This window comes from Dermacentor andersoni, chromosome 2 (genome assembly GCF_023375885.2).
Source record: "Dermacentor andersoni chromosome 2, qqDerAnde1_hic_scaffold, whole genome shotgun sequence".
Classification (NCBI taxonomy): Eukaryota; Metazoa; Arthropoda; class Arachnida; order Ixodida; family Ixodidae; genus Dermacentor; species Dermacentor andersoni.
In genome coordinates, this window is record NC_092815.1 from 230,777,582 (window position 1) to 230,804,321 (window position 26,740).

Here is a 26,740-nt window from a genome sequence, read left to right on the forward strand (position 1 = left end):
TGTTGTCGACGAACCTTGCTAATCTGATTGCATACGCGACACGAATTGTGTTGTAGTTCCTGGAAGGCGCGCGGGCACCAGCGAATAGGCTGTAACTTTCGACGACTGACGTATGCAAACCGACGCGCTTGACCCGCAGATGAGATTAAAGATGAGATTTTCTACGATTGCCGACATTGCTCGCCGCTATCGTTGCGATTGAGCCGGCACTATTTATTTACCGTCACTACTACGTGGCAATATTTCCAACACAGATTTTTTTCAGTTATACATTGCGCGCCTAATTCTTACATAGTTGGCTGTGCAATAAGCTACCAAAAAATGAAATGGTGCACCAGTTTTTGATATATGGCATCGTCGTGCAGGTGTTTGCAAAGCGATCTTGCAGACAGACGACGCGCGAGCGCTGATGTCGATATTTTGTACACTATTGTTACTTCAAAAATAAAAAACTGTTGCGGCAGGTGTATGTTCATTATTCAAACGTGTTTTTTATATCTAAAAGCACATACAGATCGCTAACTTATTGTTTCAAGCTTAGTTTACAGCAAGCTGTTTTAGGCCGGACTTTGACAGATGAAGACGGAATAGTCCAGCAACAGTGCGCCGCAGCCGAGGAGCGAGCTTCGGCGCGCGTCGGAGTTTGTCTCCAGTGGTTGCGCGCCCTTTCCCTCCAGCCGAAGCGAAGCGACGCATTCGCTTGCCAGCGCGCGCCGAAGCTTTCGGCGCGTGCCAGTGGTTGGGGCTTTACTCCGTGACCGAAAGGCATGCGGAGAAATTCGAAAAGACCGAAGGGTGTGGCGATGGCGGTCTTGGGAATTTCTTCAGCGACCGGTAGTTGATGGTAGGCGCGAACGAGATCGATCTTAGAAAAGATCGTCGCACCGTGCAACGCTACCGTGAAAGTCCTGAATGTTCGGTAGAGGGTAGCGATCAAGAACTGTGACGTTGTTTAGTGCCCGGTAATCGCCGCATGGGCGCCAGTCGCCCGTCATTTTAGGCGCCATGTGAAGTGGTGATGCCCAGTTACTGGAGGAAGGGCAGAATATGCCAAGTTGCAGCATGTGTTCGAATTCCGCGCGAGCGATCTTGAGTTTCTCCGGGGACAAACGCCGGGGTCGGAAATAGACCGGTGGGTCGGAGGTGACGATGTGATGGCACACGTCACGTTGCACCGGTTGCGTCCAGTCCGGCAGGCGCGCCAAAGTTGCAAACTCGCGTAGGAGCGCGGCGAAAGGTTCATCCAACATGGAAGAAATAGGCGCTATGGGCGAAGTGCCTGATGATGGGACGCTGGGAACGGATAGCTGGGTCACGGAGTCGATGAGACGGATGTCCACAAGGAGTTCCTTAGTTATGTAAGAAGTCTGCTCCAATGACTGCACGACGGAGGTCTGCAACCAGGAAAATCCAGCGGAACGCTCGTCGAAGGTCAAGGTTTAGCATGACGGAGCGTGACGAGAAAACTGGAATCCTGGGGCCGTTGACGGCTTGCAAAAACGACACAGGTGTCGCTTTTCGGTTGGAGTGCTTGGTGGGGAGAATGCTGACGTCAGCACCTGTGTCGACTAAGGATCGTTGTCCCGTAATTCTGTCCCTCACGTAGAAAAGGCGACTTGTCTGTTGGACCGGACCACTCGTTGCCGTTAGAGGTCGGCCGGCCTGTTTCCCTGCCAAGCGCAGGGACGCCGACAGTGACTAGCGGCGTTTTCAAAAGGGTGGTGGTAGTACCAAAGCCAGACGTTGTAGTTGAGGTTTCATTGCGGGTGTCCGTGCGTCTTGATCTGCTGGAACTACGGCTGCGTGGGCGGCGAGATGTACGGCGATGTTCCGCTCCACAGATGATGCGTTCCAGGCGCTCACACAAGGAGTCGAGCGTTGATTGCACTGCGGAAGAGCAGGGAAGAGTTTCCATAGCGGTTGTATTGTCACCCGGAGTCGGTGCCGTGGCTGCGATGGTTGGGGTGGCTAGTTCCATGACATTGTCGGCCAAAGCGGCAAGTCCGGTAAGGTCCATGGCAGAGGCTGTCACCAGAACCATCTGCACGTTAGCCGGGAGTCGTTGCAAAAACAATTCGCGCAACAGCGCGTCGTCGATGGATCACGCGTTGTTTCCGAGAAGCTGGCTCATTCGGCGAAAAAATTGACTAGGGCGTCGGTCGCCAAGTTCTTCAGCCGACAGAAGCTGCTGAATGCGAGAACGCTGTGAAGCTGCTGTGCGCTGTAGCAGTGCTGCCTTGAGGTCGTCACAGGCGGCGGCAGACAATGGGGAGTTCAACAAATCTGCTACCTCGTCAATGGCGGCGGGCGAGAGTGCTGCGACGGCGTAATGTAACTTCGAGGCATGAGAGCAGATACCAGCGACTTGAAATTGTGCTTCAGCATGAAAAAACAACGCCGAAGGATGCTGGTCCCAGTACTGTTGGAGGCGGACAGCGATGGCGGAACAAGAGGGCTCATCGCGTTCCTCGGAAGGGTTCTCACCTTGAGCTCTCGTAGCGTTGGTCTGGTCCATGGTCGTCTCTACCACAGGAGCGTGCGGCAGTATCACGCCTGGGGTCACCAAACTGGGGCGACGAGCGATCACGTAGACCGGCTCTCGCAGAAGAGAAAGGACCGACACTCGATCTCTTAGAGTAGCATTCTTTTTATTCTCCTTCGGAACGCTAGCCCGTGCCCGAGCATGCCAGCCGTTCGTGACTCGTGTAGTCGCGAGCATCTACGTCGTCTCTCGTGCGACGCCGATGCTGCTGCCGCTACAGATTTTTTGGGACCGTTTCCGGCATCAACATCCGGAAATAAGTGGATCGTCGTGGCGACAGACAATCACCCGCTTTGCTGAAACTAAAGCTCGACTTCGAAGGAATTCCCGAAGATGAAACAAGAAGTTCGTATTCTTCGAAACATTGGCGAGAGACCAATCTTCACGTAAAGAAGCCGCTCAATCTCTTCGCAAAAGTGATCAACGCTCGCGACAGAAGCATCACAAGGCCATTTCAGAACTACCTAGCGTGGCACAGGTACCAGGACCACCTCTGCCTGTGCGGGCATTGAGTACGGTAACGGCGTCTACTGATAATTCAAAGTCGACGAGAGAACGCAGAAAACATTCACCTCCACCACCTGATACAGAGACGGAATGGCCTTTGCTGCCCTCTAGGCCCACGGCCATGCCAGCGGGCCTAGAGGGCAAAAAATTGTAGGGCCAATGAAACCGGTGACACTACGGGTAAGCAAGGCGATGAACACAATGAGAAGGGGAGTGTACGAAAAATGCTGAAGCACCTGGTAGAGTCAATGCGCGTGATTCTCGGTGGTCTCGAGAATTCGGCAGCAAAAAAAGCCTTACAAGTGCTCGCCGTGCTGGAGCCGCTTATCAAAGCTCTTTATATGCTAAAAAGCTTTTTTTTGGCGCTTGTGTGGTTCACGCGGGGGAGGCCCACACACCAGCTTCGTCCTAGCGCCTTTATTTTTAAGTTCACTTGAATTGATGACTACAGACTTGATATGAAACCTGATAGTGGCTTCATGGATGACATTTGTGAATGTGTATCATCAGAGTGTGGAACTGGCTTTCACCTTTGCGCTTCCCTCTTGCTGTGTCATCATCATCCCTCATCACACCTTTATGTCCCCGTTCCCCCTCCCCCTGTGCAGATTAGCAGGCTAGAGCGCCTTAGCTCAGGCCGACCTCTCTGCCCTCTTACAATTAAATTATCTCTCTATATCAAAGCTCTACCGAAAGGCAGCGCAGCCGAAGTGGCGAAAGTAGAACATTCTGCTGCGACATGGTGCCCCAGAAGTCCTCACCACCGACAGAGGAACGTCTTTTACAGCAGAGCTCACCCAAGTAATTCTGCAGTAAAGCCATACAAGCCAAAGGAGGACAACTGCTTACCACCCGCAGACGAATGGTCTCACGGAGCGCCGGAGCAAGACCCTCGCCGACATGCTAGCAATGTACGTCGACGTCGAGCACAAGACGTGGAACGTGGTCCTGCCGTACGTAACCTTTGCTTACAACACGGCGGTGCAAGAAACAACCCAGATCACGCCGTTTAAGCTGGTTTACAGCAGGAACCCGACGGCGACGCTCGATGCCATGCTGCCGCACGTCACCGACGAAGAAAATCTTGACGTCGCGACCTATCTCCAGCGCGCCGACCAAGCCCCACAGCTCGCCCGCCTACGGATCAAGAACCAGCAGCGTACCGACAGCCGACACTACAACCTCCGACGACGCTTCGTCGAGTACCAGCCCGGTGACCGTGTTTTGGTTTGGACCCCTATACGCCAACGAGGACTGAGCGAGAAGATATTGCGTCGCTATTTCGGACTGTACAAGATCATCCGACGTATTGGTGCATTGGACTATAAGGTCGTGCCAGACGGCATTTCACATTCACAGCGGCGCCGCTCACGACCTGAAATAGTCCAAGTTGTGCGACTCAAGCCATACTACCAGCGTTAATGAACTTTGGGACTTCGCGTAACTCACCTTTTGACTTTTTTTCTTTTCGTTGTTTTGTCACCTTTGTTTAATAAGTGTCCGTTTGTGTTTCGCTCTCTTATATTTGTAGCATCGGGACGATACTTTTTAAGAGGGGGATAATGACACGTGTACTTCATCTTTATCGGGCGACCACTTCTCACCACCTAAGAAATGTTATCGCACAGCGCAGGACGCGCCTGCATGTAAAAGAAGTTTCTGGAATGTTGTCGATGGTTCCATCCGCTGTCTTTCCCCGCAACTTGTGTAATCTGATTGCATGTATGCGCGACGCGAATAGTGTAGAACGTTGTAGAAAACACGCGGGTCTCAGCGGTTACTCTGGAATATTCGACGACTTATCTATAAAAGCCGACGCGCTTGACCCACTGATCAGATTTTCGACGAATGCCGACTGTGTACACCGCTAGCGTTGTGCTTAACGCTAGTGTAGCCTGTCTGTATGGGCACAGGTTTGCCCAATAAAAGCTAGTTTTGTCTTTCACAGTATTGCTATTGTGTTCTTTAACGTCACTACCACATGACAATATTGTAGGTCCTTATGTCAGCTGTCTTACGCTTGTTGATTAACTTAGAAAGTTCGGCCAGTTCTATTCTTGCTGTAGGGTTAGAGGCTTTCATACATTGGCGATTCTTTATCAGATCTTTCGTCTCCTGCGATAGCGTACTGGTATCCCGTCTAACGGAGTTACCACCGACTTCTATTGCACACTCCTTAATGATGCCCATAAGATTGTCGTTGATTGCTTCAGCACTAAGGTCCTCTTCCTGAGTTAAAGCCGAATACCTGTTCTGTAGCTTGATCCGGAATTCCTCTAGTTTCCCTCTTACCGCTAACTCATTGTCTGGCTTCTTATGTACCAGTTTCTTCCGTTCCCTCCTCAAGTCTAGGCTAATTCGAATTCTTACCATCCTATGGTCACTGCAGCGCACCTTGCCGAGCATTTCCACATATTGTATGATGCCAGGGTTAGCGCTGAGTATGAGGTCTATTTCATTTCTAGTCTCGCCATTCGGGCTCCTCCACGTCCACTTTTGGCTGTCCCGCTTGCGGAAGAAGGTATTCATTATTCGCGTATTCTGTTCTGCAAACTCTACTAATAACTTTCCCCTGCTATTCCTAGTGCCTATGCCATATTCCCCCACTGCCTTGTCTCCAGCCTGCTTCTTGCCTACCTTGGCATTGAAGTCGCCCATCAGTATGCTGTATTTTGTTTTGACTTTACCCATCGCCGATTCCACGTCTTCATAGAAGCTTTCGACTTCCTGGTCATCATGACTGGATGTAGGGGCGTAGACCTGTACGACCTTCAATTTGTACCTCTTATAAGTTTCACAGCGAGACCTGCCACCCTCTCGTTAATGCTATAGAATTCCTGTATGTTACTTGCTGTATCCTTATTAATCAGGAATCCGACTCCTAGTTCTCCTCTCTCCGCTAAGCCCCGGTAGCACAGGGCGTGCCGGCTTTTTAGCACTGTATATGCTTCTTTTGTTCTCCTAACTTCACTGAGCCCTATTAAATCCCATTTAATGCCCTCTAATTCTTCCAATAGCACTGCTAGACTCGCCTCACTTGATAACGTTCTAGCGTTAAACGTTGCCAGGTTCAGCTTCCAATGACAGCCTGTCAGAAGCAAGGGATTCTTAGCACCCTCTGCTGCGTCACAGGACTGACCACGGCCGTGGTCAGTTGCTTCGCAGCTGCTAGAGACTGAGGGCCGGGGTTTGATTGTTGCATTCATATAGGAAGTTGTGGCCAAGTACTGCACCGGGGTGGCCAATCCTGCTCTGGTGAGAGAGTGCATTACCGCTTCTGGTCACCGGGATCACGCCGCACTCCAGACCTGTTCATGGAATTTTATCAACACGCGCATTTTTTTTTATCCCGTGGAAAATTGCGCGGCACCGGGATTCGAACTACGGTCCTCTTGCACGCGAGGCGGATACTCTACCTCTTCGCCTCCGCAGGAGTTGTGAGGCATTGTTGGAATGTGTACTGCGCGTTTAATTGTAGCCGGACACTCTACTTCTGTTCTCTTTGCTGTGATCGGCAAGTGCCCCCACGACGTTATCCTTGGATTTGACTTTTTATTCACTCATTCTGCTCTCATCGACTGTGCGACCGGCGTTTTTCAATTGGAACTGCCTCAACTCGCCCATGCTCCGAGCACCCCCCCCACCGCACTTGTGGCAGTTACTCACGTCACTTTCACCGCCCAGCCACAGGTTACTCAAAGTGAATATGTGCTTTGCCCCATTAACGACGCGCTTTTGAACCGTAACGTTGCTGTTTTGCATACTTTGGTCACGGTTACTAATAACGACGTGGTTCTACCGCTTCTGAATTTCGGCCTGTGCCCTCAAGTGATTCCGGCGGGAATGTTCTTGGCCAGCGTTAGTAGTGTTTCCGAATTTTACATTGAGAATCTGAATGCCGAGAGTGGATTATTAGCGCCTATTGCAGCTCACAGCTCTGGTTCCTTAACGGATGACTTCGCGAAAATGATTGCACCTGTCCTCACCTCTGCACTGGCCACGGACCTATGTCACCTGCTTGAATCGTACAGTGACATCTTTGATTTCGGCGACGGTGCTTTAGGCCAAACCTCTGTTGTTCACCACCGTATAAACACTGGAGACATGAATCCTATTCGTCGGCGTCCCTATCTGGTATCGCATGCCGAACGTCGAGTCATCCAATCAGAAGTGGACAAAATGCTCCGCAAAGGGGTCATCGAGCCATCAGCCAGCCCTTGGGCTTCGCCTGTCATCCTTGTGAAAAAGAAAGATGGTACATGGCGTTGTTCCGTCGATTATCGCCACTTAAACAAGATCACGTGAAAAGACATCTACCCAATACCACGCATCGATGTCGCCTTGGACTGCTTGCACGGAGCTAAATATTTCTCGTCCATCGATCTTCGATGCGGCTACTGGCAGATTTCAGCTGATGAAATGGACCGCGAGAAGACGGCCTTCATTAGGCTGAATGGCTTATATCAGTTCAAAGTCATGCCTTTCGGCCTATGCAATGCTCCTGCGACGAGGGGGGAGGCCGCCCCCCCCCCCCTCCTGGGTACATGCTTGCCACCTAGACTATTGAAGGCCTCTCCATGTCCTCCTTTCTACAGCATGACGTCATCCCGGTGAGATCGGCGGCGGTATGAGGCAGCGGACTGAACCGACGAGAAAGCAGTATGGCTTTTCATGGCTTGCAGCTGCCGACTAGCATGGTGGAAATTGCATGCCAGGGCGTGAGTGCAGTAGCTTGTTAAGCAATCAAGTAGACAAAAACTTGCTTGTTTCGTTACATTCTTCCCCCAGAAAAGCTTTTGTCTTGCTGTATGACTTGAATACTACCGTAGTGCATTATTTATTTCACAATAGGTGCGACCATTTCAGCCTTCAAAACGTTACAGTTCTTTTTGTAGCAGAAAGCATTTGTCGTGTTCAGGCTACATTGTGCGTAAAACAGGTTATTTAGTAGTCGGTCGCAAGTGGACGAACTTTCTCTATCACGCTACTTCGACTCAGTATTGCTGCTACGGCATGTAGTGACAACCCAAGCAGTATGCCTGGAGGTTGTTGTCCCCCAGTTGTAACTCCAATCATGCTGTGGGACCCACAGTTCGCGTCTACAGGTTCCCACGTAAGGATTTTGCGCCAACGAAGCACGCAGCAGTAAGGAAGTCTGCTTCTTTCCATTCACATTGCTGTCAAAAGCACTTTCATTGGAGTGACTTCTTACATCGGACACGGACACTGACAAAGTCGTCAAAGTTCCCCTCAAGCTCAGGCATCTAAGGCTGGGGACTACGCCAGGCATTGTTGGTGGCTGCCCAACGCACCTTTCTGAAGAAAAAAGTGCCAACCGCGAAGCCACAGAAGAAAAACGTGCTCGACTGGAGGCTCAAGCATTGCAGGAGGCAGTGCAACAGTCAATCAGCGTTCAAGAAGTAAAGAAGAACAACGCAGTCCCCTCTTTCGAAGACCTTTTGTGTCTCATGAACAAGTTTTCAGCGAGGAATTTGTGGAACAAAGTGGTCACGAAAGACAAAGTGCAATTCTTGAATCTTGAGCATCAATATGCGCCAATTATGCGCTATGCTGTGGTTGTGAATGCAGACCTCTCCTTGAAGGCATACTTTGGAGCGACGCGGATTAAGAAGGTAGGCACCGTTGTGTTCTCTGTTTAAATTGCTGAAGTAAGAAAACTGGGAGATACATTTCATCACTTAGAGAAAATTCCAAAATGTCCTGGAAATGATGAGGCAGAAGTTGAGCTTATTTTAGGGTAGATATTGGCACTACTAGAAGAAGTGACGGCTTCACAATTTCCTTCTGACTGCCAGGAGAGTGATAAAGATTCTGAAGCAGCAAGTTGAGATTGTTTTGAGTAATGCAGTGAGATATCTAGCCGAATTGCTTGTTTTCGCTAGTATTATGTTAATCACGCATATCACCCCATGCTTACAAGTTCACGCGAAGTACGTCAAAGTTAAAGTTTTCCCAGCCAAACACAATCAAGCGTGGTTGTGCTGCATAGAGCATTAGCCCTTCATTACATTAACAAGATAAATTCTACTGGTCGTACGCCAAAAAGGACATTAAAACTGAAGGTCTACGAATGGACTATAACACTCGTGATAGAAGAGATTCATTTACAGTCTTACATTCAATATAAATGTGGTTTTGTAACAAGTCCAGCCACAAACAGCAATATTGCTGCAAAAACAGCGTACGTCTTCATGGTTCAGTCTTTGTCAACAAACAGACTTTGTACATATTTTGCCCGCTGCAAAACTTGACGCAAAGGACTTGCATTGCTTTATCAGACGCCTCATTAAAGAGCTGGAAGATGCTCGAATGCAGGTGATAGCGGTTATCTCCGATAATAATTCCATAAACCGGAAAGCAATGTCATTTTTTTCACATTACCTTTAATTTAATATCGTCGTCTATGCACACCCATATGATCCTTCAAGACCTTTGTGTGTTTCGTCTTGGACAGTGTTCACATTATGAAGTGCGTCCATAAAAACTGTGTTAACCAACGTAATCCAGGGACCTGAATGTTTTTCCCTGACATAAGTGAGCTTTTCAGTAATAGGCAGATGCTAACAGCATCATTTGGTACATTAAGAAAGGCGTATGAAGAGGAAAGCAATGACCTCTTGCTGTTGGCCCCCATATTATCTTTGAAAGCATTAAAAGCTTTGAACGTGGAGAACCAAAATATGAAACTCATCCTGAAGGTTTTCAACCATTGAACTAATGCGCAGTGACTAGTTCCAAATTGGCTAAAATACAACATGCCAAAGGCAGAGCTGAATTTACCGGCATTATCTTGACATGGTGGGAAATGTAAATGTGAAAATGTCGCACGAAGGACAGCGCCTACATGGCAGCTTTTCAAAAGCCTGTCAGAAGTATGTCGTCCAGTCAGATGGATTTCCTAAACAGCGTACTTGATTGGCTAGATTTTTGGAAAACCTAAAACATGAAGCTGGTCACCGAACCCATGAAACAGAGTGCATTCCGCCAAACTTCCCATGTACTGGTAGAAGTAATACACTACTGCATTCAAGTGGTTGGCTTCTCATATGTGTGGTTGGGGAAATTCCAAGCGAACTGCCTTGAGGACAGATTTGGCAAATATCGGCAGTTGTCAGGAGCACAATACCACGTGTATATATACTGCAGATATACGAATCCGAGCACAAACTTAGATTGCAGGAAGAGCTACAGCTCTCCAACTCCCTCAAATAGATGTGCTCACTCATTGTGCTTCAGTTGACGACCTATATACAAGCTTTGAAGCATTTTGATGTTGCTGTAGGCGAGCAACATATCGCAAAAAGGCAGCCGATGCTACCCGCCATTACGTATGTGACTACTTATTATGCACATGCAGCTACAAAAACTCAGTGCCCTTCGACTCTGTGAAGAAGTATGATCAGCGAAGCTGTGTATGTGGGCCTCTAACGGTGAACTGCCCATCCACCGCGGGCCGGCCTGCCATTGTACTATCTTCGGTATCGGCCCACGTACGGGGAGTGCTAAACAACTGCTTGACCTCCGCCGCGGATCGGGCCCGCATTGCACTATCTTCGGGATCGGCCCACACATGCAGAGTGCTTAATGCCACGTCACCTCCGCCGCGGATCGGAATGGCATTGCAGTACTTTCGAGACTGGTCCACGTAGAGGGAGTGCTTAAGGCCTGCTTCACCTCTGCCGCGGTTCGGGCCCGCATTACAGTATTTGGGTATCGGCCAATGCATTGGGAGTGTTTAACGCCTACGTCACCTCCGCCGCGGATCGGCTTGGTATTGCACTATCTTCACGACTGGCCCACGTATGGGAAGTACTTAAGGCCTACTTCACATCCGCCACGGATCGACCTGGCGTACACCTATATTCGGGATCGGCCCACATACGGGGAGTGCGTAGCAGCTGCTTCACCTCCACCGCGGGTCGGCCCGGCATTGCACTATCTTCGACATCGACCCACGTACGGGGAGTGCTTAACGCCTGCCTCACCTCCGCCGCGAGTCGGGCTCGCATTGCACTAGCTTCGGGATCGGCCCACACATGGGGATTGCTTAACGCCTGCTTCACCTCCGCCGCGGATCACCCCGGCATCGCACTATCTCCGGGATCTAACCGCTTACCGGGAATGGTTAACGCCTGCTTCACCTCCGTCGAGGGTCGGCCCAACATTGAAATCTCTTGGGGATCGGACTACGTATGGGGAGTGCTTCAGGCCTGCTTCAACTCCGCGCGGATCGGCCAGGCATCACACGATATCCGGGATCGGCCCTCCTGTGGGGAGTGCCTAACGCCTGTTTCACCTCCGCCGCTGGTCGGCCCGGCATTGCACTATCTCCGGGATCGGCCCGCGTATGGGGAGAGCTTAACGCCTGATTCAACTCCGCCGCGGAACGTCCCGGCATCGCACTTCTTCAGTGATCGGCCCACGTATGGGGAGTGCTTAATGCCCGCTTCACCTCCGCTGCGGATCGGCCCGGCATCGCACTATCTCCGGGATCGGGCCGCTTACCGGGAATGGTTAACGCCTGCTTCACCTCCGTCGAGGGTCGGCCCGGCATTGCAATATCTTCGGGATCGGACAACATATGGGGTGTGCTTAACGCCTTTTTCACCTCCGCCGCTGGTCGGCGCGGCATTGCACAATCTTCGCGATCGGACCACGTATGGGAGAGCATAACGCCTGCTTCAACTACGCCGCGCATTGGCCCGGCATCGCAGTAACTCTGGGATCGGACCACGTATGGGGAATGCTTAACGCCTGCTTCAACTCCTCTGTGGATCGGCCCGGCATCGCACGATCTCCGGGATCGGCTCTCCTATGGGGAGTGCTTCACGCCTGCTTCACCTCCACCGAGTGTCGGCCCGGGTTTGCACTATCTTTGGGACCGGACCACGTATGGGGAGTGCTTAACGCCTACGTCACCTCCGCCGCGGATCGGCCTGGTATTGCACTATCTTCGTTACTGGCCCACATATGGGGAGGCTAACGCCTGATTCACCTCCGCCGCGAGTCGGGCTCGCATATCACTAACTTCAGGATTTGCCCACGAATGAGGAGTGCTTAACGCCCACTTCACCTCCGCCGCGGGTTGGGCCGGCATTGAACTATATTAAAGATGGCCCGTGTGTGGGGAGTGTTTAACGCCCGCTTCACATCCGCCGCCGGTTGGGCTGGCATTGGACTATCTTCGGAGTCGGCCCACGTATGGGGAGTGCTTCACGCCTGCTTCACCTCCACCGCAGGTCGGCCCGGCATTGCTCTATCTTCTGGATCGGACCACGTATGGGGAGTGCTTAACGCCTGCTTCACCTCTACCGCTGGTCGGCTCGGCATTATCTCCGGGATCGGCCAACGTATCCCGAGATTTTTTTGCTACCTAAACGACACGACAATTTCTTTCCACGGTAGAGATATACAGCTTCTCTGTAAAAAAAACTTGCATGTTCATCTTGCAAGGAGAACCTGGCACTTGAACACTGGAGTTCTGACAGTGACAATTGTGCACTTATCGCCACTGCCAGGAGAGGTGCCCTCCTGTGTCCCCAGCCTGTGGTTGTGCGTGCAGTTGTAAGAACAGACATTGTGCTTGAGCAATTAGTAAATGAAAAAAATGTCACTATGTTTTCTGATTGCTTAAAGAAAAAGGAACTTATTGCTATTTTTACAACGTCTTTTATTGACAGCAATGAAGACTTTGACATGTGTGATTATGGACATTCCTCACAGCTCGTGATGAAATACATATTTAGTGCGGCTGCAAATGTTCTATTAGAAATCTCTGTAAGCTGCAAAATGACAAGCTTAAGACCAATAAGCCAGAACAATGTGATAACTGAAGACACTGCAAGCTAAACCTTTTTAGCTGCAGTTGCAGTCCACGTTCACATTTATATGTTCTTTTTTAGTAGTTGTCAGTAATTTGTTTGCATTTGGTAGTAGATGGCACTGCAATTTCTGTGAATGAGAAATGATTTATTCGTACTATTTGCTTGCGTTGTTCATTTTAAAATATTGTCCTTGGTATAGATGACCCTAATTTGTTTAATGAAAACTGATGTAATTGTACATATTCACCTGCCATGTCAGTTTTAAAATGTGATAAATGATGCTACATTTGTCTGAATGAAAAATTCTTTCATCTGTTTTTATATTTATACTCAAATTTCACGCTACGTGCAGCAGTATTTGCTTCAAGTTCAATATACTTTCCTGCATCCAATCCCAATAAAAGTCACAAGGTCATTTCTAGCAATACCTGTATCTTCCACTTGCCCGATTGTGAGCGATTGTCAGTAAAGACAACTCAGAAACATAAAGAAAAAATGTGAGGTCAGTGCACATAAATGACTAAAAGAAAAAGGGATGGTGGTCGCAGGTCGTCAGCCGACGCTACGTGGAAGCACTTTTCATGGGTCAGAAAGGAAAAAAAATGACTGAAATCGCTCAAATTCCCAGCCTGTAGCATAAGAACTTCTTCGAGGTGTACATTTAAATTCACAGGCTGTTGGCACGCGAACGAATAGATGAGTAACTCGATACAAGCAAGCCGGCACAGTGAAGCCGACTATCAGGGTGCTCTCACTTCCTTGACGTCACTCCGGCGTGGAAAGGCCTTTAGTAATTTAGGTGGTGTTGGGCGATGGTGCCTGTGCCCGTGACCTGTGCGTCTAATGTTATAACGTCACGCGCGTAGGAGGCGTGAGCGATGCTGGAATGGATACGGGTAGGGAAGAGGTGGGAAAAAGTGTTTAGCGAAGTAATGAAGGGGGCTAGTTGGTGGACGTTCATGATTGTATTGCACTCAGTGTTACAGTGACGGAACTAACGGACGAACATGAAGGAATAAAAAAGGAATAAAGGAATGTTGTGTGGAAAACGTGTGGCGATGACGCTACGACAATGGAGACGGGTAGGGGAGACGGGGCAATGAGTGTGGCGACGGCACCTGTGCCCGTCGCCTGCTCTTCTGGGGTTATAACGTCACGCGTCACGGAGGTACCAGCGCGGCTGCAGCAGTGGTGGCAACATATACATAGAGGGTCCGGTGACTGCGGCGGCACTTGTGTCAGCTTTAGGTGGTGCAGTATGTTATCAAAACTATCCTCAGAAATGACATGACAATTGGCCACTAAGACGACTCTATCATTACGCCGAGTTTTATTTACTTTTCGTAGTTAGGTTTCTCACAGTGAAGTTGTAAATGTTGTGAAATTCCCGTTTGCTGTGACTACATGGGCTTCTACGGGAAGGAAACGGACAGCCCCATGTTTGTCTGCTAGGATAAAACTCTGGTCTTTCGATGTTTCATTAAGCTAATTAGCTAAAAAGTATGCTCAATCGCGAAATTACAAACAAACCTGTTTTGTTACACTGTTTTGTTTCGTGCACTCCATTGAAATGCACCCCGGTCAATCGTGTTTTGTGTCGTGCACTGGTTTGCCTTTGCTACCCTACCACGTCCGCGCCATGGATTGGGGGCGGATTTGGGGGCGCAACGACAGCTTCGCTGGCATTTCACCTTCACAGAGTGGATAGGCCCCAAATGTTTTATAACCATAATAAAAAGTATTGACACGCGTAATAAAAACATGTAATCGTAGGTGAATATTTTAACTGAATAATTGTAAATTTACTTGTTAAAACTTATAGGATGCCACTGGTTTCGATATATACGCCTTCAAACTGCGGTTAAAATACAGTGTTGTCCTGCTTACTTAAAACAAACACGGTTTAATGCGTTGACACACAATAGTAAGTCCAATGTATTTCGTCCTTCACTTTGAGAATGAATATCTCGAAATCGGTGCTATCCTGAGTATTTCTTTCAAATTCATGCGCCTTCCGAATTCACTGGCTACAACAATTCGTAAATTCTAATATCTGCCGAAATTAAAGTGATTGCTGAAAACGTAACTCTGCGATTTTTATAATTAGCCGCTTATGCATTTTGATTTATTGTTTACCTTTTCCGGTAATGCAGCTCAATTACAAAATTGTGCTATTTGGTGCAGGTGCTTTTTTTAATTCTGAGAATCTAAACGCCAATGGTAGTTGTCGAAAAATATTCTCATGGCTCTAAACTTATCTATGGTTTCTCCTCAGTGGGGGGGGGGGGGGGGGGGGGGCTACCTTTAGGCTAGAAGTATATTGTCCTGATCCGCGATGTTACCACGCGGGCAATGTTGGAAGCCACGTGAGCTACCTCTCGCGATCTCCCGATTAGCGAAGCAGTAACGCTACACTTTGCTCCCTTTGCACCGTTCCGCAAGAGACAGACTGTCACACGCCCGCCGATATATAGCGAAATTAAAACATGTATAGAGCTGCGCTCAAATTTCGCATTAGGGAGTGTCGTAATGGTCGGGGAATTTCTAGTTTTGTGTTTCGGTGTTCAAAGGCAGTAGGCGTCGTGTCATGTGACGTGTTTCATGCGCACCGCGAAGACGCTGGACCCACGACCAGGGGCTATGCAGTCTTGTAAACATAGAGTTCGAATTATATAGACGAGCATAATGTCTTTGCACCGATAAACCTCTTGTGGGGTTGGGGTGGCGGTGTGTAGCATCATCTCCCGCTGCTTTTCTGAGTAGTCAGGCCCTATCGCATTTCGTCATTGTAAAGCGCTCTCGTCATTACAGTCTGTGATTAATTTTTTCCAATTCTGCCTGAGAAACCACGCGGCAATGAGCATAACAGGTTTTCAAAACCAACACTAAAAGAAATACAATGTCATAGGTTATATTCACTCAAAAAAGAACAGATAATTTACTCTGAATTATTAATAGTAAACGGATATGCAAGTCTTCGAGTACTCCAATGCTTCTGCAAGTAACGAGACATTTTTTATTATCGAGCACACCTTTTTGACACAATGACCTGGAAAAGAACATCAGGCGTATGCGTATGTTCGTCGTAAAAAAAGTCAATGCCTTTAGAATTCATTTACGGCAGGGCACAGTCGTTCAAGGTCACTCAACCTAGCTAGAATTCTTTTTCTTTCTCAGTGCACCCCCTTACAGTCAACCTGTCTATCATTCCTGCGGACCACAAGGTCTTGACAGAATAGAATCCACAGGCACGACAACAAGAAGCCATTTTTATCGACCACTAGACGACGCAGGCTATTCTTCACAAACGAGTCCACCAATGAGCACGTGTCCTGACTAGTACCTCGCCTCATTTAAGACCGGCAAACCACATTCTGCGCATTACCAGTGCAAGAGAACCTATCTTATTCCTGTGCTGCCAGAAAAAAAATATTTTGCACCTATGCTAATGCCTCAGTATCTTATAACAAAGGTTCAAAGGCAAACTGAGGACCGAGGCTGAGAGTACACTGGTAACTTTAGGGGACCTGGGTACCATGCTGCATGACAACCCATCCGTTGGGACGCTGCTTGTTGGCGTGAGAAGTGTGGTCTTACCACACTCTATGACCACCCATCTATTATGATGCTGCTTCATTAGTTTAAATGGGAAGTGTGACCTTACGAAGAAATTCTGTCAAGGTGTCTGTTGCGTTGCGCTAATCCTCAATGATGTGACGCTGTCGCCTTCGACCGACATCCGCGCTACACCTCGCACGTAGTTACTCCGAAAGAACTGAGCCGTGCGCCGATACGCTGGGCGCAATAGTCGGCACATTCTTCGCGTATGCCGATAAGCGAGGTAAGTATCGATAAGTATCGCATTCGGCTTTCTCGTGGGCACTGCATTGCCTGGCATACCATGATTCAATACGAGCCTGGAAAAGGCTCCTCACGGTGACCACGGATGTAACGGATGTCAAATTTACAACACGCAACACAGTGAGGGCCGCTCAGTAAGGAAGCTTTCAGAGTGACATAAGCCGGCCTCACCGTAATGAAGGCTTCCTTACTGAGATAAGGAAGATTTTATTGTTTGGCCTATGGAGTTAGCAATGATCTATGCAGCGATGGCGAATGGGACCAAGTGGAGCTTATATTCAGGATAGCAGCGCACGGCAAAACAAAGGCATAGGCGATAATCACGAAAGTGTTTTATAGATGGTGGTGACATTTCTGTAGAACGTTTCCTGGAACTACTTTCCTTTATCTTGATTTTACTTTTGTTCCCGGGAATGTAAAGTTCCTCGGACAGCCCTCAAGTGTGCATTGGTTCCGAGGTAGCTCCAGTTTAAGGAATGTTTATATGGCTAACCTTTATAAACAGCGCTTGTTCCATCATTTTTGCTTTCTGGGTCTTCGTTTGGCCATGCGCTGCTATAATGGACAAGTTCCGGCTTGCCAGACTCGCGTTCCTGGTGCAGCCCATAAGCAATGGAGCATAACCACAGAACATATATTACGCTCCACTATCTTCGCTATCAACCTGTGCAAACGCCCGAGCATGAAAACTGTGTTCGTTCGGAGACAACAACTGGCCACATTTGATATATGAACCCACGTCCTTGCATTATGCGAATTCTTGTTCATTACGTGGCGAGGGACGCAACTCCGGCAGCTCTGAGGCCTTCAGCTACCACACGAGTTTTTATAGGCCAGTTGCTGTCTCCCGTTTTTACTTCCTACGTGACGCCTGCGGCAAAAGAGGGTGTTCCAGATCTCCCAGCAGGGCCGTGAGTCCTGGCCCTAGACAACACTCCCAGGCTTAAGTCTGGTGTACACATAAAATACTCGAAGAAGTGGATGGGAAAATGGCGCCGCGGTAGCTCTCTCTTGTTACGAACATTCCACTCGTAATGCGAAGACGTGGGTTCGTTTCCCACCTGCAGCCAGTTGTATATATCGTCAACTTTCATTTCTCGCTATTTATCATTTCACATTTCAAATAAGAACAAGTAATTTGCCCTGTGCTTCCCATGGCGTCACTTTCTGTTGATTTCACATGATTGTGTCTAAGGAAGATCGGTCTCCTCACTTCCCGCTCTCGTCATGTGCACAGAGTAATGCGTAAACCTGTAGTACATTAAGAGGCGCACTGGCTGATTTGACGAGACTTTATACCTGTTTCTTTGTGCAACTACTGTTAATTAACGTATAATACCCACCCCATTCACTTGTAAGAGATATTTCACGCCTCTTTATGATATGAGGCATAACTCGTAAGAGGGCAATATTCCTAAACAATATTTTTTTTGTAATATGACAACTCGTCTGACGTATGTCACTTACATGCAACAGGTCGAAATTTTTTCTTGAACGTATCCTACGCCGTTTCCAGAAAAAGATGTATAAAACTGCACGCCTCCCTTAAGCAACGCACAGCCGTAACTCGTGACAGAAGGGGCTAAAGCAAGGCCTTTACGAAGCAAAGCTCACGGCTCCGTGTCCTGTTTCCTTAATAACTCTCGCAACCTTATTTTGCGCAGCTAGTCAAGAATCTGTCAAGTTTAACGAGCACATAACGAGCCATGCGTTCTTCGCCATGACGCGCGCAGCTCATTTCAAATTCGTGAACGTCTGTAGGAAGCAGCTAACGCAAACACTCTCTGCCTTTTGTCGCAGTGGGGAGAGACAACCGTTGGCACAGCAGCTTACGAAGAGATCGGTAGGTCCTGAGTTCATGGCGTGCGTGATGGTTTTTCTCAATTGGGGTGAGCTCACTGTATTGCTACGCTGTGTTTTCACATTGCACCCACGAGGAACACTTTTCCCGACGGATAATACTTGTACAGCCTCGATTAGGTGCCTACATACTAAAGCGGTGCACCGACAGCGCTACCCGAGGGTCCGCTGATGGAAAAGAACGTGAATTCATAATAAGGCGCGCGCTTTTATAGTCTGTTGGGCGAATGCGCGGTGTTTGCCGTCAAGCTTGCTGTGCTAGACACGATATGTCACTAACAAGTGCAAACTGCCTGCTGCCTGGAATCCCATGCCTTGGCAGATGGGGATAGCCGATATTCCAGCCAACATTAAGAGAAAAAAATGGGGCTAGGCGGGCAATGTAATACGTAGGGTAGATAGCCGGTGGGTCATTTGACTTACAGAATGTGGTTTAGGAGAAAAAACGCAGTCGAGGAGGGCAGAAATTCAGTTGGGATGATAAAATTAGAAAACAAGCCGGCGCTAGTTGGAATCAGCTAGCGCGAGAGAGGGTTGATTTGAGATGGCTTGCAGCGAGTCCTTGTTCTGCGGTGGACATAAAGATAGGCTGGTTATTCTGATCATCATGGTGATGCTGAAATAAGCATAATTGTTTTCCGGAGAGGAAAATTCAATCGTAGACGTGCTAGCAAAGGGGGACGAGAGATGCGAATTTTCCATCCCTCTTGGTCATCGCCACTATCCTTCGCAAAATAAAAGCAAAACTGCCCAACGTTCAACAGCCCCACTTACGAGAGGGTCGAGTTTATTTCAAGGGAACAGCAACCCGCGCCTCCTCACGTCGCACAGTCAGTAACAATAGTGGTTGCAAAAGTGACGTGGTAGCTGTTGTTTTCTTGTAATAAACTCAGTAGGTAGTGAGCACATGTTCCGAGTTCCTTTGCTTCTCCCTATCGTAAGTGATGCTGTGGAAGATGGACCATTTGCAGTGCTAATAAGTTCCTTTTCAAATATTTAGCGCTTTGATTATACAATAGCCATGGCGCCACTGGCTTCACTGTCACTCTGTATCTGCAGATCTTACCTGAATCAGTCTTCCTCGGCGCACCCTCGCACTGCAATGGTCTAACCCGCTTCAGGCCCATCGGACTACACGCGTGGGGCTTACTGCGCCCCAGGCAAATTTCTGCTTAACAAATTACATGTGTAATGATGTTTAACTAAAGGTGAGGAGCCGCAGATAAACAGTAGCCTAGCAGCAGCGAACAGCCAGAGCTCTCCTGCTAATCACAGCACGGGTCGTCGTCGTCGTCTCCGAGCTGTTATCGGAAACACGAGGTGCGTCTGCTTCAGTACATTGGCCCCGAGTGTAAAACAGAGCCATCCTGACGACTCAGGGAGCAGAGAAGATGAAGGGGTCGAAATAAGGCTTCAGCCGGCTAGCATGCACTGTCTCCAGACCTCGACAACGGAGGTCCGGTGATGGTGTGACGGGCTCAACGATATAGTTCACAGGGGAGGAGGCGTCGATGATCCAGTACGGACCATGGTACCGCGCAAGTAGTTTAGAAGGAAGGCCAGGCATGTGAGGTGGTGTCCATAGCAACACAAGGGAACCAGCAGGGAAGGTGGGCGTGGCCTGATGACTGTTGGATCTTCCCTTTTGACGCTCATGATCCTCGCTGGTAAACGAACGAGCCAGCTGGCGGCAATCTTCAGCGTATCGGGCGACTTCGTAAATAGTTGTGCACTCGGAAGCGTCAGGTCGGTAGGGCAGGATAGTATCCAGACGACACGCAGGCTCACGCCCATAGAAGAGAAAAAAAGGTGAAAAACCAGTGGTTGCTTGTGTAGCGGTGTTACAAGCGAAAGTAACGAATGGGAGTACGGTGTCCCAATTGGTGTGGTCGGACGAGACGTACATCCTCAGCCGGTGTATTGGAGCGGGCCATAGAGGTCGATGCCTACGCGGTCGGATGGTCGAGCAGGGCATGGTAGTGGCTGTAGTGGGCCAGTAAGGCGCAGTGGCGAAGTTTTGCTTTGCTGGCAGGCGGTGCATGATCGAGTGTACTTCTGCACAAACCTATACGTTCCACGACAGTAACATCGTTGACGCAGCGTTGTGAAGGTTTTTAGGATGCCGGCGTGGGCGCTATGAGGGTCAGCATGGAAGTACGCGCACATATCGAAGCGCATGTGACGAGGGATACCCAAAAGCCATTTCCAACCGTGAGGCATATAGTTGTGGCGGTAGAGGGTGTTGTCTCGCACGAGAAAGCGTGCTGCTTGACGGCGTAGCGTTCGCGTTGAAGGAACGACGCGTTGGACGACATGTTCGCTATGAGAAACCGCTGAAGGCGGTGGTGATGAGACGGAAGTTATGGCTTCCAGATGTAAACGGCTGGCGCCATCGTGAACGTCAGTCTTCAATACATGTGACTGCTTGCACAAATCCTAAGGTCTCACCGTGCAGTATAGTCACTGGATACCGGCGCGGATTACAGATGGGTATCAAAGCGGATTGAGACCTAACAGTGAGGATGGCGAACGGGAGAAATAAGTTCTTGTGGCGAGCAAGCATGTCAGATGGCGTAAACGCCACAGTTGAGCCTGGCACGGCAGTACACGACAAGGTCACAAGCACCGACATCTTCGGTGGTAGATCAGTATCATCATCAAAGAATACTTTGTGAACACTGAGGTCGGCGTCGACCTAGGGCGAGCCACTTAGCGGTGAAAGGTCCATGTGCGCGCGAGAACAATCGATGATGGCACTATGGCGTGACAGGAAGTCCCACTTAGGATGAGATCATGAGAACAGGAGGGCAACACAAAAAACTCGATGATGTACAAAACATCTTGGATGACTACACGGATGGTGCATACAGCTGTAGGATGAATGCATTGCGCGCTAGCGGATTCTCCCTCGACATGGACATCAATGACATTCTGTGTTGAAAATTGCGGCCTTAGAAAGTTCAATGAGCTTGCAGTTCTTGCCTCCAGAACTGCGCTAGTCAGTTTCCCTCGGCAGTAGGCGGCCGATGACGTAAATGTGACAGTGACCGTCGACGTGGAGACGAAGAATGGCAACTGTCGGAACGGCGGTCGCGATCGAAGGGTCTCAGCGGCGAGTCAGCGGCATCTTGGCAGCGTATCTCGGTGGCATCTTGTGGCGTGTGGGGAAACAGGTCGAATGTCTCATCTTTCAAGGGCATGTTACGACGACAAAAGCGCTCAACGTGACCAGCAGTGTCACAAGCGAAGCAAATAGGCCTGTTGTCTGGCGTGCGCCACGTGTCGGCTGGACGAAGAAGCTGGGGTCACTGCCGTGAAAAGGGAGCAGGGGGAATCCGGTGCGTTGGGGATGGGACGGATTATGACGTTGGGGGTGGCTGTGGGATAGCGGTAGCATAGTTGAGCGGCGGCGCTGGACCCGCGACGGGCAGTTGGCATAAGAGAGTGGCGCCGTCGGAGGTGCGAATAGCGGCGGGTAGTCAACATAGGAGACTGGTGCCGTCACAGGAGCTGGCGGGCGGTGTGCGTCAGATATTTGGGTTGTTGTACGGCCGGAGGCAGTGTTGGGGCCGGCTCCTGGTCGTGAGGGAGCAGCGACAGCTGGCGGGCCACTTCGCGAATGAAATCCTTCAGCTGGACGACGAGACCAGAAGGATCAGTATGGCCAGCGGCATCTGCAATGGCCGAGACCGAGTCAGCCAGTGGGGCGTTTTGGCGGGCGGTGTTACGTTGGCGGCGCAATTCATCGAAACTCTGACACAGGTTGAAGAATACGGCGACACTGGTTGGACTACTGACCAGCAGCATTTCAAATGCGTCGTGCTCAACACCCTTCCGAATATGGTTAATCTTCTTGTCCTCCGCTATCGTTGGATTAACACGGCTGCAGAGTTAGTTAGTTAAATGGGGTTTAATGGCGCAAAAGCAGCTAAGGCTATGCTGCGCCAAACACGAGGTGTTTTAAAATCCACTTTATGAAGGAGATGGCTGTGTTAGTAATCTATATTTTATGTAAAAATCCAGTGTCCTCTAGAAATTTACGGACGTCACATAATGGGACTAGCGGATCATCACCTAAAATTAGAGCAGGGTGTAAAGGTATGTGTAGTTGATATAATTTGTGCAAAAGTGTTCGTCTGTGTGTTTCAGTTTGCGTACATGTGAGTAATATGTGCATAACTGTTAGTGGCTGTTGACATTTCTCGCATGTTGGTGTGTCTTCTTTCCTAAGTAAGTAGTGTGTGAGGTGTGTGTGCCCAATGCGTAGTCGGCATAAAACTACTTCGATGAACCGCTCCTGATGACAACATTACTTCCATTCGCCAACTATGGGTTTCGTGATGTAGCTTGTTGTCGGCACAACGGTCCCATTCGCGTTGCCATTTTGCCGTTAAGGCTTTTCTAATTGCACGGATGCTATCATTACATGGGAGTGTCGTGTTTGTAGTGTCTTTGTGCGCTGCCACTAATGCACATCTATCAGCTGCTTCGTTACCCGGTATCCCAACATGGCTTGGGACCCAGCAGAAACGAATTGACCTCCCGTATTCGTTAAAAGCCACCAGGTTTAAAATGTCTCCAATAAGAGGTTCACACTCAGATTTCAGATGTAGAGCCTTGAGTGTGCTTAAAGAATCTGTGTATATGACAGCATTTTTGTGTTTATCAGCGATAATCTTTTTAACAACAACACATATAGCGGAAACTTCGGCCGTAAAAACAGAGGCGTGTTGTGGCAAGCAAATACTTTTTTCCCAATTTCCCGTTACGACCCCCACGCCCACGTGTTCTTTCGTTTTAGAGCCATCAGTGTAATATTGCATGTTATTTTGATATTTGTCCTGAAGTGCACGGAATTCTTGTGTAACGTGTTCGTGTGGGGTGTCTTTCTTCTTTAAATGTGTTAATGTCCAATCACACAACGGTTCAAAGTCGTGCCACGGGGGCAAACGCTTTGGCTTTCTGGCAACCTGGAGGACTTCGCCAGGAATGTCATAATCCCGAACATATTCCTCATATCGCAGGACAAGCGGTTTAATCATGTTCGGTTTGTTTGTATTGTGTAGGCGTGAGTTGCATTGTGTCAGGATGTTGTAGCATATGTGTTGCGGTGATGACTCAATTCTTAGTACGTAGGAAAAAGTGAGTAATGCTCGGCGCTGCTGCAAGGAGGGTTCATTACACTCGACGTATAAACTTTGAATAGGTGAAGTTCTGTAGGCACCACTTGTCAGTCGCAGTCCAAGGTTATGTACTGGATCAAGTCGTTGGATGTAGGACTGTCTGGCTGAGCCGTAAACCACGGAGCCGTGAAATGGGAGTGAAATGAATGTGTCTTGAATGCGGACCAACTCGATATGTCAGATTCGTGATACTTAAACCATAGATTTGCGACGTCACGAAGGTAAAATATGACGTTATTCTGTTTAGATCGGTTGTCCCACTTATTGTGAGCGCTTAAACAATCATAGGAGGACAGCCAGTCTTCGATGACATGTTCTCCGGTCCCGGAAATAATGGCCGGGTTGGGCTGACGCAGAACGCCGGTGCAAGTGACATGGGCAGCCATGGGTACAGTCGGTGCGTAGGTCGCATCAGTCATGGTGAGGGTGGGCAACGTACGATTTCGGAGCTCCAGGGTGACTTGGATACCCAGCACCTCCACCAAATGTAATGATGTTTAATTAAAGGTGAGGAGCAGCAAATAAGCAGCAGCCTAGCAGCAGCGAACAACCCGAGCTCCCTTGCTAATCGCAGCACGGGTCGTCGTCGTCTCCGAGTTACTATTGGAAACACGAAGCGTATCTGCTTCATTACGCATGTAATTAATTTTATATTTTTTTCGTTGTCTTGTATTTTATCGGTTTCTTTTTTACTCGGTAATGCTCGTTGGAATTCAATTTCTTTTTTTCAGTACGTGTAAACTGTTACATTATTAGAGTTTTTAAATAGCGTTTGCAACCAAACGTAAACGCATTAGATACGCCAATATGAATGTCCTCAATGCGCATGCTCCGAACGTTTTGAGTTTCTCTGGTTTCCGTGCGCTATGATAAGGTACAATCGCAATGAAAAATACGCGTCCTATGCTCGCACCCGGCGCAGGAGCGGCTGCGTGGCCACACCGCGGCGCTGCTATCTCCATCGGGCGCATGCTTTGATTGTGCACCGAGTGACGCTAATCTTCGCCCTCACTCACGTGCAGCCAGGTCACACGCTTCATAAATTTCAAGTGCGGTGTTCGACTGTTTCGGAGTTGATGGTCAATTGGAAAGAGAGTTCCTCAGTGCACGCTTGCCTTCCTCTCCGTTCCAGGGGCGCTATTCTGGACATTCCGCTATTTTATTCGATGCGTGACGTAGACGCGACGCGACTAAAATGGCGCCGATGGCCCGATTTTGCTTTCGTAACGTGACGCTAACTTGACGTTTTGCCTAAGAAACTGAAATGAAGGCGCTGAACGTAAGGTTCTCGGTAAAAGAAAACAGTTTTCCTCCGCTGTACAAATAAAGCAGCTAGCTCAAAGCGCATGATTATTCCGTCGAAAACGCTTCTCACTTCCGTCGTCTGCTGCGCACAAGCCGTCGTCTGCTTCATTAGGTAAGATGCGTGTCCCCGGGAAATGGAATGAGTCATCGTATGTTGGCGCCAACGCGCTTGTTTTCTACCCTGAGACAACACACGCGACCTACCAGTGGGGATGCGTGCGCGTTCTAGGCCACGTTATCGATATCTCGTGAAACGCAAGTGACTCAGCCCGACTCGGCTGGCTGAGAAATGGCCGAATTTCACCGATAGCGTTGCGCGCGCCAGATATATTCACTTGCGCGACGCAAGCGCCGGCGCTGCCATCTTTTGTTGACTTCACTGGTTACTCGCACCGTGGGAGGAAACTTCAAGGCGCCGCCTTACGTACATTCCTTTTTATAAATAAAATATACGCCATTGTCATAACTTGTGATTGGGCGAAAAGGCATTAATCTTGATTACAATACAAATGCAGCAGTGAAAAGTGGACAACATTGCATCAAGTTTGCTATGTTCAACCAATATTATTTCGTATAAACGCGTTCTTTTAAAGAATGATGGCCCCAAACACAAATGCCAACACCACCCGAGAGCGATGCAAATACTATGAGCACGCGTTATCAATAAAGTATTTTTATGGCGCCAAACGACGGGGAAAATGTGGCGATACGCATTCCTTTCGGCTGCGATTGCGTATGGCTTCTCATTAGCATAATTAACGCGGCTCGTCGCACCACAAATTATTGCGGAAAATCTCAGCAATGGCAGCCCAGCGCAACGTCACGCATCGTCAAAATGACGTTTACGAAACAGCCCTCCCTGTGACGCTCCTCACGTGATATTCCTTCAGCCAATCAGCAAGCTGGCATGGCGCATATCTTGGATCGCCACCACATATTCACGAAATCACGTTCCGTCTGCATTTCGACACGGCACCGCTGCACCACTGGACTACAGCAAGGTGAGGAATTTCGTTTGGCAGTCTGCGACGCACTTCAAGCACATCAAGGCTTACTGCACAAACTGAACCTATATAGTGACTCAGTTACCGAAAAACAGCTCCGCCGTCCAGGCCTAGTTAACTTGAGTTAACTATCGTACTAGGAGATGCTTGCGAAGCTTTCTATGAGCCCAAGCATTGTTATAACTTATTTCGGTTGTATTTGGGCACGTTCACCGCACCTGGCTTTGTGACGAAAGGCACCTCGGCCGTGTGATGCAGTTTCGCGTCTACTGAAAGTTAGCGGGACATGTTTTGGCGCTTTCTCTGACACCAGACATTATTGTAACTAATTTCGCTACTCTTTGAGGGTACTTTTCAAGCACAGCGGCCGCGCTCGGTGTAGTGGCGCAGTTAGCGAAAAGCAGCTCGGCTGTTTGCCGCAGTTAGTTTCGCGTGTACTGAATCTTACTGGGAGAATTTCGTGACGCATTCTCTGACCCCAAAAATTATTGTAGTTCATTTCATAAATTTTTGGGATACTTTTGAGGCATGCTTGCCGCGCCTGTGGTTGTGAAGCTGTTAGCAAGCCGGCTGTGATGAGTTAGTTTTGCGTGTACTGAATTTTAATGGAACAACTTTGTGACGCTTTTTATG